This window comes from Copadichromis virginalis, linkage group LG16, assembly GCF_057382275.1.
Source record: "Copadichromis virginalis isolate Kocher_CV1m ecotype Utaka linkage group LG16, C_Virginalis_male_GT1.1, whole genome shotgun sequence".
Taxonomy (NCBI): Eukaryota; Metazoa; Chordata; class Actinopteri; order Cichliformes; family Cichlidae; genus Copadichromis; species Copadichromis virginalis.
The window spans coordinates 11042283-11052870 of record NC_140633.1 but is presented as its reverse complement, the minus strand read 5'-3'; the positions used below and the strand labels follow the sequence as shown (position 1 = coordinate 11052870).

At 39.0% G+C, this 10588-nt stretch overlaps 1 pseudogene; it reads left to right on the top strand.

Moving 5' to 3' along the window:
- The first annotated feature begins 5371 nt into the window (after nucleotides 1-5371).
- On the top strand, nucleotides 5372-6541 carry LOC146690288 (zona pellucida-like domain-containing protein 1 pseudogene; annotated as a pseudogene).
- The last annotated feature ends 4047 nt before the right edge of the window (nucleotides 6542-10588 follow it).

Genomic DNA, 10588 nt, shown 5'->3' with positions numbered 1-10588 from the left:
GTATAGAATGGGCACCCTGCACACACATATTCACCCCCATTATAGTTACATACAAAACCCATTTTATAACCAATCAAGGAGCTGAAGTTGATTCATAAATCTGTTTATCCCTTGCTGCTGTTGCTGCTGCCCATGCATGTTACCCAGTATGTTTCAAGGAATCACCCAGTATCAACACCACTATATATCTCATTAGTGGTGTGTATAGAGATTAGCCCTTCATTCATTTTCACTGTGTTAGTTGGTGGTAAAAATCTCAGAGACCTGATCTGCACGGTTAAATACAACAGAGCTAAGTAAGAAAACCTAAATTGCCAGCAGCTCACAAATGCAACAGCTGGACAGCGGTGAGGCTGAAAATCAATCAGCCGTCCAAACAGCGAGGTTCCACATCTGGTGTAACTCAAAACTAGAGGGGGAGGTGAGGTGATTCAGCAGGTGATGGCAGCAAACTTCACCAAAGAATGAAAGTGAGATGAGAAGAAAGGCTGCAAGGAAGGAGCAAAGGAAAGCAAAGGAAAATAAAATAAAAATGAAGATGACTGAAAGGAAAGAAAAAGGGCATGGCTGAAAAGGAAGGGATATGAGCGGAGGAAGGACAGAAGAGAAGAGGAAAGAAAAGATGAGAAATAAAAGCAGGGATAAAGTGACAGTGAGGAGGATGAGGAGCAGAAAAAAATGGGAGAGGGAAGAGGAAATATAACTGAAGCCCATAAACAGCTTGGTCTTCATGAAACCTGTGAACATGCTCAACCTGCTTCCCACCAAGCCAGAAGCTCCCCAGTGTAACTGGCAGTCAACACTATGTCAAATTCAATGACACTTTATAACTGTACGGGAATGCATGCATGCATGCATGCATGTATGTATGGGTATGCATATTTTTATGCGTCTGTGTGTGAGACCAAGTATCAGAAAAGCAACTGCTCAGGCTAAAAGGACATATCTGCTTCAGTTCTTAACAGCTGCCCCCTGCAGTTGCCCTTTTCCACACATGAAAGAGCAACAGTCACACTGTGTGTACACGCGTTTGTGTGTGTACAGTGTGTAAGACATGAAAGAGTGAGGCAGCAGCAGGCATCAAGGAAATATTCAGTGTCTTGTAAATCAGCGCTATACGATGTGTGCCTTGAACAAAACACTTTGCGTGTGTGGGAAAGTGTAATTTATACATGTAGGTTTGTTACCTGCTGTTACTGATTAGATGTATAACACTGGCTCAAACATGATCTATCTATCAATCTATTGATCTATCGTAATCTCTGAGTTTCTGCCTCTAGTTTATTTTTGCTTTACGACGTTAGAAAAGTTCAGGAAACCTTACATGGTTCTCTTGCTTGAAAAACCACAGATGGGAGTCTGTATATAAATACTGGCAAAGTGCTCTGCATGTCCTTCATTTACCCGAACCATATCTCGCCAAGCATGTAGTTCTTCAATGGCACTGTAGTCATTCAGAAAATGCAAACTGCTCAACAAGTATATTTAATTTTCCTAGAAGACAGCATTGGTACCATACAAAGAAGACTTTTGCATCACATAAGTGACAAATCCCATTAGTGATTTGTCATCCCAGTAGAGATTTGTCACTAAACCTATTCAAACAGACCTTAAAGGACACACAAATGGTAAACAGTAAATATTAATCACACAGATCATACAATTGTCCCTCAGAGTTTTTAGATTTGCTCTTCTGTGATGTCCCCGTTTTCATGCACTAACACTACTAGCACTGCAGAGCAATCATTTCTTTTTGAAAAGACTTCGGAGTAAAAAGAGTTCTGGTTTCACGGGTCAAGTCTCAAATTAGCACTAAGGTGTGTATTGTCACTGTTATCTTTTTTTTCCTCCTTCAAGTTATACAAAGCTCAGTTGTAGTGCTTAGGAGGTTGTGGTCTCCATTGCTGGACAGCATCTCCAACACTGACACACCCAAGTTTAGGGGGAAAAAAAACAACCTTGATTTTTAGCACAAAAGGTTTTTTGCTCACATTTGTGTTCGTGCCACCTTTTCCTCCACTGGGGATTTCTTAATGAGCCCATCATGACCATGTCTCCTTTAGCCTTTTATGCAATTCTTATAATTTTCCAGTGTCGTGCTCTTTAACATACAGTTTGTTGTCCCTCTGAGCACTGACAGCATTTCATATGTGACATTTAATTTCCTTAACATAACAATTGGGTGTTGGGTCAGCTTCTACGGCGGCTCGCTTTACAGGGTGATATATCATCTGGTGTGAACCAGGTCAGTGCCTACAATTGCTGAGCAGCCGTCAGCCAACAGAGGAGGAAAATGGCCAAGGAAAGTATAAAACAGATGAGCTTTCAATTAGTACACAGCTTTACATTTGAAGAGCCACAGCCTGTGTGTGTGCGTGAGTGAATAAAGTAAAGCTTCCTGTGAGGAAGTTAGTGCTGCTCACCAAACCTCTCCTAGAAATTCCCCTTTTTAGTAAATGTAAACTTTCATTAGGTAGCTCATGTATCCTGAAATATCAAACTGTTTATTTTTTACTTTCTCCAAGTTTCCACGTCTTGTATTTTTCTTTTTTCTAATGTGGGAAAAAATATAAAGCTTTTGTTAGACCGAAGCCACAGAGATACAAACTTGGAAGTTGTGTTGACTTTCTTTAAGGACTAACCTGCGTGAGTTTCAGATACGAAGTCAAATCAAACTAAAAACTCTCACATTGTCAGTTAAGACCTGACCCTTGATCACAGCTTGCCTTTTTCATTTTCCAGATTATAGTTTTTTATTTAAAAGTTAAAATATCTTTTCAATCCATTCAAAATATAAAATTAAAAATAAAAAGCTAACAGAAAAATCACAAAAATTCTTTCATATTTAGCAGGAGTAATAAATAATGAGCAAAAGAACATATGAAAACAAATGCAAACTACAGTTAAAGAACTTGCACACTCTTGCTGATCTCACTTCACTTCCTCTGTTTCAAAAACTATCGTCACCTTGCTTCTGCTAGCCGCTAGACAAAATAATCCGTAAGGTCCAATCAAAACACAGGGTCGTTTGGTCACGACCTGCGTAGTAAAAGAGAGACAGGGGTTGTATTTTTCCTCCAAAGAGAATTCCCACCTCGTTTCTCCGTCTTTCTCCATGTTTCCGCCTCTGCGACTCTTCAATGCCACAGACCCTCTGGCTGATTTGGCGGCTCAGGCTATTAATCACATGGTTTTAACGGTGCTGCTAAGGCAGAGGTGAGCGAGCAGCAGAGCAGGTGACCCTCCCTAACCGCGCTCCCGACCCCCATCAACCCCCAAACACCATGTCTGTGCCCCGATAAATTCACAGCAAGACTTTGACTGAGTCTGTTTTTCATCCTTCCTCTCACTTCCTGCCTGATGTCATCACTATATACTTAATAATGGACAACAAGGAGATCTAATGAGACTGACAGAAGGTGTGTGTGTTTGTGTGAGTGAGTGTGCAAAACAGAAATAACTAATAATGTAGAGCACTCACATTTATATAGTGCTTTTCTATTTGACATTCATGGCTGATTTAGAATCACCTGGAAATTCACACACATACAGAGAGAAAATGCGAACTCCACACAGGAAAACCCGGGTGGGGTTTGAGCTAGGAGCTTTCATGGCGAACCTTCTTGCACCGCATACATGGTTAAATTTCTTTATTAAATCATTTTTTAAACGTTTTTGGAATATATGTTAAAAAAAAAAGAATAAATAAACTTCTCAAATTGGACATTTTTATTATTTTCTTTGTTTTATTTTCAGTGTAATATGAAGTTTAAATGATTGTCTGAATAGGCTACTGCATTTTATTTTTATTGGTTTAACTTGTGTCTGCCAGGAGGAAAGAAGAATGTAAGGATTTGGGCAGAAATACAGTGCAATGTAAACTACCTTGGTTTTATATACAGTGGTCTCTCGCTATAATGCGGTTCACCTTCCGCGGCCTTGCTGTTTCGCGGATTTTTTTGTGCGATTTTGCATGCTTCTTTTTTTTTTCTCTACAGCGCATTGTGTTCTGTGTCCTGATCGGCTGTAGAGCATTGTCAATCAATCTCGTGCCGTACAGTACAGAATGCGTTCAGATTCAAATTTACATAAATCTGCGATCGCTAGCTTGATGGAGACTAGTGTCTTAGTGTGACTTTGAAGTGCTGTACTGTAGGTTTGTAAGTTTTCTCCCCAACAAACACAACGTCGATGAAACATTTTGCACCGTCAAAGGCACCTGCGGCAGCACCCAAAATGCAGAGGAAGATGCTAACCATCGCACAAAAAGTTGGACTTCTGGACATGCTAAAGGAAGGTAGAAGTTACCATATTGTTCAGACCATCAGGCACACCAGATTATAAGGTGCACTAAGCAAAACAAAACAGTCAGATAAGTCAAACTTTACTCAACTCATTCTTCTTGCTTCCTCTACCTCCATACCATTGATTCATTAATGCTGAATTCTCTGACAGCTTCTCTGTTCCCATGTTCTGGACCTGAAAACAAGGTTTGATCTTTGGTTTCATTTTATAATACTGGATTTATTTTTCTACGAAGGTTTGATCGTTGAGAGTGTTTGAACAAGAGAGAAAAGTGTATAAATGTTCATGCCTGTATAGTGTGTAGTGAGGGGTTTTACAGCTGGCTACTTCGCAGATTTCGCTTATCGCGGGTTATTTTTAGTAACTCTCGCGATAAACGAGGGACCACTGTATTTGCATATTCTGGTATAGTATGCTGTGTATATGTAAATTTAATTTATCTGACTACTTTTTAGATTGCAGTTGTTCTACTGTTCTTCTTGCCTTTTTACCGACTATTAATATAACAACATAACAGGCTGATTCCCTTCCCACATATGATGGTCATTGATATTGCCTTCTAATTTACATTTAAAATGGCTTCTAAAGTGAGTTTTTCTGTCAATACGTTGTCAAGAAACCCACACAGGATTTCAACCAGGTCATTACTATTGTTTGTGGCACTCAAATGAGGTAGGAGAACTGTCACAGCATTGTAATTGCTGGTCAGTGACTCAGCTCATGTTTACCTACTGAAATGGGGTTTTGTAAAAGAGGACATGGAATTTTATATTTAAAAACATAATCAACAAAAGAACAAGCCCATTGCCTCTGCATTAAAGAAGGTAAGGTGCTTCAGTTACTGCCCTTAGGATACAGTCCAGATTGGAGTTCTTCTGCTACATACAATGCAGTTGTTACAAAGAAAATGAATGCTTGACCTTGTTTTGGGCCAATCCCAAAGCACATACTTGTGTATAAAGAGCTTTGAAAACATAACTTTGACTTCATGCAAACTATGAAGGCTTTCCAGCTCATGTACAAGTCGAGATTTTTAGCATGTTGAAGACAAGGCTGCAAAAGAATGATGAAGATTATTTTACCTTTTCTTTCTCTGATAGTTACAAGTAGTCAGAGTGTGGAAAAGAGGCACGATGGCCACGGATCAATGACATCGCAGTGCAATGCGGCACTTCAGCCATTGAGCTTGCAATTGAAATCTGCCCGGTTATCTACGCTGGCTACAATGAGACCCTCCTGATCCTTAAACACATGTTGGACCCACTTTGTCGAGCCACCCTAGATCAATCTGTGACTCCACCAGTTGCTCGTTTTCACTTTCCACTAAATATGACCCACGGCTGTGGAAGCATATTCAGGACCACCAGCGCTCCTGGGACAGGTATATTCTCTGACTTTTCCAGCATTGAGACAATGAACATCAGTGGTGTGGTCCAGTCTTTTGAGCCCACAACAGGAAAAATTTCCTACAAAACTGAGTTGATGTACTACTATTCCTGTTCCTACCCCTTAGAATATATGATCAACTACACCCAGCTTAATGTGTCAGCCACCTCTATCATAGTCAAGGACAACAATGGCAGTTTCATCAGCACCTTGAGCATGAAGCTGTTTAGTGATGCCAACTACACCCAACCACTGGTAATCCCACAGTGGGGAATTGAACTGAGGACCGATGTGTATGTTGAGATCAAGGCCACCAACCTCACACGCCAGTATAATGTCCTGCTGGACCGATGCTATGCCACCATTTCCCCTCTGCCATCCAACTCTAGCATCTTCAACTTGTTTGTCTCCTGCTCTAAGGATCAGTTCACAAACATGATTGAGAATGGAGACAGCCAAAGAGCTCGCTTTAAGTTCCCAGCCTTCCGCTTCATCGAACACGAGAAGGAGCCTGTGTCCACCTACTACATCCACTGTGTCATTCGTCTATGTGAAAGGAGCACCTGCAGCACATTCAAGCACTGTGCACAAAGAATGAAGAGGAGCACCCTTGATACTTCTGAAGTGGGCATAACCAAGGCTTACACCATCATCTCTCCAAAGATCATTACCAAAGCTGAAAATGTTGAGTCCAAAGAGCAGCCAATTGTTGTAGAAAAATATAATTCTGATGTCGGGCTCGGTGTGGGTGTTGGTGTCCTTGCCTTTGCTTTCTTAATTGCTCTCATTATTGCAGCTGTGTTTTATAAAAGGTTCAGGAAACATTAAAAAATAGTAGGGAAAACAGCAATCAAATGTCAAATTCAAATATTTGTAAGATTTGTGAATGTGTGTGAGGTCTTTTAAAGCAGTCAGAGTATCCTAAAAAAAAAAGCTTTTTGTCTTTCGCAAAGCAACTTGTCAACTTTCTGTCTAAGACTAACCATTACAGCATTGATGATACTGATTTTTGAAAATGACTCTAAAATCCAGCATTGACTTTGTAATCTCTATACTCTATTTATTTATATTTACATTGATGTGTCAAAGCATAGGTCAAAGGCTCATGCTTTTTAGGACTTATTGTTCCTCGTGCATATCTGTAGATAAAGTTATCAGTGTGCCTGTAGGACAGGGTTACGAGTCCAAGATGCATAAATACAAAAAAGGTAACATGACAATATATCCTGTAAAATCCATGAACTTGTATATTAGCTTGAAAGAAATGTAGTTTGCACAATATCTAAAGGATGGAAGAGATAATATATGTAAAACATAATTAAAAAAATAAAAGCAAGAATACCAAATTAACTATATTGTTAATAAAGCTAATTGAGATAAAGATATCCTGATGTAAGAGAGGCTTGAGAACAAATTACACTAAACCCAAAATTACAACAAAGAAATGTATTCATCAAACTAGAATCTTAGTATGTCAAACTCTAAGGTTTCTCTCCATATCTTTTCCTTTGTGAAAGTACTCACTGGTTTTTCAAACTGACGTCATGCCCCATAAGGCCAGTGTATATGTCAGAGGAGGAAGCTGCCTACCTATGTGCAGTATATCTCTGACCCCACTGGGCTACAACTGCCCCATTGCTGTGTGATGTCGTCTGGAGACAGGCTGATAAATGGAAAGAAGAGCCAGAGCTCCCTCGTGAGAGATTCTTGACATGTGACATCTTTAGTAACAACTCCCTGTTTCTCTTTTAGTGCTTTTGTGATGCTAGACGGATTGTTTCCTGCTTCAAATAAAAACAAAGAAAGATATGCCAAAAGTCATCACCATCAAATGATCATTTAAGAATTAAATGCAAAATGCTTTAGATTAGATGGAGGACCTGTAGTTAGGAGTAATTACATAACTTGAAGAAGGTTAAAATTGTAAATTCATTTCAAAGTACCTCAGTTATCTAATTATGATAAAACTTATTAAAGTTGGCTATAGGTAGTTTTGGTCACTTACTAAAATCCTGGTTAATCACAAATGAAACAACCACATCACATCCTGGAAATATAAGACAGGCAAACAGAGAACATTAAATCTTCTTTGACTGGAAACACTGTTACTGTTTCAGCTGCTGTTGTGATACACTGACTGAGATGGCCATGAAGTGTGAAAGTTCACAATACAAATGAAATACATAAATCACAACTACAAAACAAAGCCAGAAGTGAAAATAAGAATGAGAATAGGTAAATCTAAAATTTAATATCCATTTGGCAGGTTTTGGATCCATCCAGTTCTCAAGTAAGTTAAGTTTACTTCAAAAAATTTCACTTCAGCATTTGGGTCCATAGCGACGCCATACCAGTTGTAAATGATGGGCTAGTCAGCACTATCTGTCAGTGAAATATAGACTGGATAAAAGTGAGGTGGAAAATTCAGAGTTTCAACAGAAACATTTGGCATTGTTGTACAGCCTTTACTGTAAACCTACCCACATATGCGGGTCACTTTCACACACAGCACATGGAGCAAGTTATTCACGGGCTTCATACTAAACCCCGAACCTGATCAGATCATTATTTTTGCTGTAGCAACGGGCAAATCTGGAATTGAACCACTTCCCAGAGTCATGCAGGATTTGATCTATGGCAGTTTAGCACCAACAAGGTTTGGCAGGGAAATGATAAGAGCCAAAGACCAAGAGGAAGGAGGCCCATTTTTTGATTGGTCTCCTGTGTATAGGTATTATATATTTTGAGATATATTCTCTAAGGCTTTATTCAAGGGAGTTTAGTTTACTGGGAAGTCAATTTATCTGCTCGACTGTCCCTGACTCCAGCTGGCATGTGCATGTATGTACATAGCAGATTGAATTTCATTTATGCACAGAATGGAACTTAAGTTCAATCTCAGAGACAGAGATCCTCTGGAGGCAGAAAAGCTCACTGGCTGAGTTAAATTTCAAAGAGATTTTTCTTGTTGGCTTGCAATATACTACAAAAGAAGAGAAAGGGACAAAAACAAAGTTGTTTGCTCATTCTGAAGATACAAAAATAGATACAAAATGAGGTGAACAGGTCTGCTAACTAAGAGTGATCTTTTTAGGGTTAAGAAAAACAAGTCCTTAGATTTAGATTAGGTAAATAGTGTAAAAGTATTAAAACATTGTCCCAAAACTTGCAATGAGTTGGGTAGAAGGACAAATATGAATTGTGCTAACATGTTAGCTTGCCAGAGGAGTCCCTAACAGCCATGAAGTACTCTATTAATTCTCAGATGATATATACTTAATAAGCTCCTCCAGAATACTATATTTTTATCTTCTCTCTCAGTGGTTACCACCTTGGCTGCATAACACAAATGGAGAGACCACAGAACAATTTTCATCTAGTAGATGAGCACTTATTGTCAGCAGCACCAGTGATGGTGGAAATCTAGCTAGCTAGCTAACAACAGATTGATTTTTAGGTACATAAAGTGACACTTTAGATGCTTTATCGCATTAGTTCATGCATCATTGTGCTGTTCAGTATTTGCAAATTGTCATTTCAGGCAAGTGCACAACCTGTTCTTTTCTGTGAGATACCACTCTGTTAAAATTCAAATGCTACATATGGATTTATGTAAGCTATGTCTTTACTATGTGAAAGGATATCGAATAAAAAAAGAAATATTGAAATTGACTACCTACTGTTAGTGTTGCTCATGTCATTAGCAATAGCTCATTGTGCTGTTAAGCATGAATGACACCATATCTGAAGAAGAACTACAGTTCCTCTTAGCTAGCTGGCTAGCCAAAAGGCTATTTAGAGGCTTTTGTCCAGATGCAGGGCTGAAAGGTCTAAAAAGGGGGCTAAGGTCTGAAAATGTAACAGACTCAACATTAATCATATTGTATTTTTTATTGAAATCAATATGATACTTTCTGGTTCACACTCAGTAGCTAAATATTTATGTATAAATGGTAGGTAGTTTGAATCGCAGAATCTGAGAAGAAATAAACAACATACATAAAACAAAACAGCTGCAATATAAGCCTGAAAAGGAAAAAGAAACTATCTGACTTCTTTGATATTTCATTACAGATACTTAATATTAGTGTTCCATATCCTTGTGACGGCCTATTACGACCCGGCTGTGCTGATATGGTTACACCCAGTGGCCTTCAGAAGCGGTAGTGAGATGACGGCTGAGCTACAATATGCTAAACATATTATGTGAGTTTATGACTGAACAGCAGGAGGCAGGCAGGCGGGAATCAGGAAACAGGAGGAGGAAGGCCTGCTGTCCATAAACATTGCCGTGTATGCATGTGTGGGAAAGTTTGTGAATGTATAAGAATGTTCCTGAGAGAAAAAGAGAAAAAAATAAACATTTTGAACCCCATAATTTTAATCATTTATTCTTTGGTAGGTTTATGCATTAAGGCCTGATTCTCACAGTAATAATAATAAGAGAAACAAGATCAAATAAATTTAGTTTTTATATCATATACGAAGAAAATTTTGTAATCCATGTTGACTGAGGTCTGTCTCCTTATCTTTTTGTTACCCTTCCTCACTGTGTGCAGATAGTGAAGATGGAAGGGGAAAATAAAAGCATGCAGTTTCAGATCCATAAATCTGGACTTCCCTGCAGAGAGAGATGAAACTGCCTCCTAAGGAGCTGGCATGGGCAGACAGTGGGAGCCTCATATCTCATATCAGCAGCACATGGACATCCTGCAGTTTGAGTTAGAGATGGACAACCTTACTGCTCTCTCAGTCGCTGTCTATGTTTATGTTTAACTTCCAGTCTCCAAATTTACTCCCTTTTTCTCTGGCCTTTAGTCCAATAAAATGCCATACGAATGACAAATGATTTTATAAACATATTTTGTTTGTAAAACTGGTTTATCTTGCTCTGGGT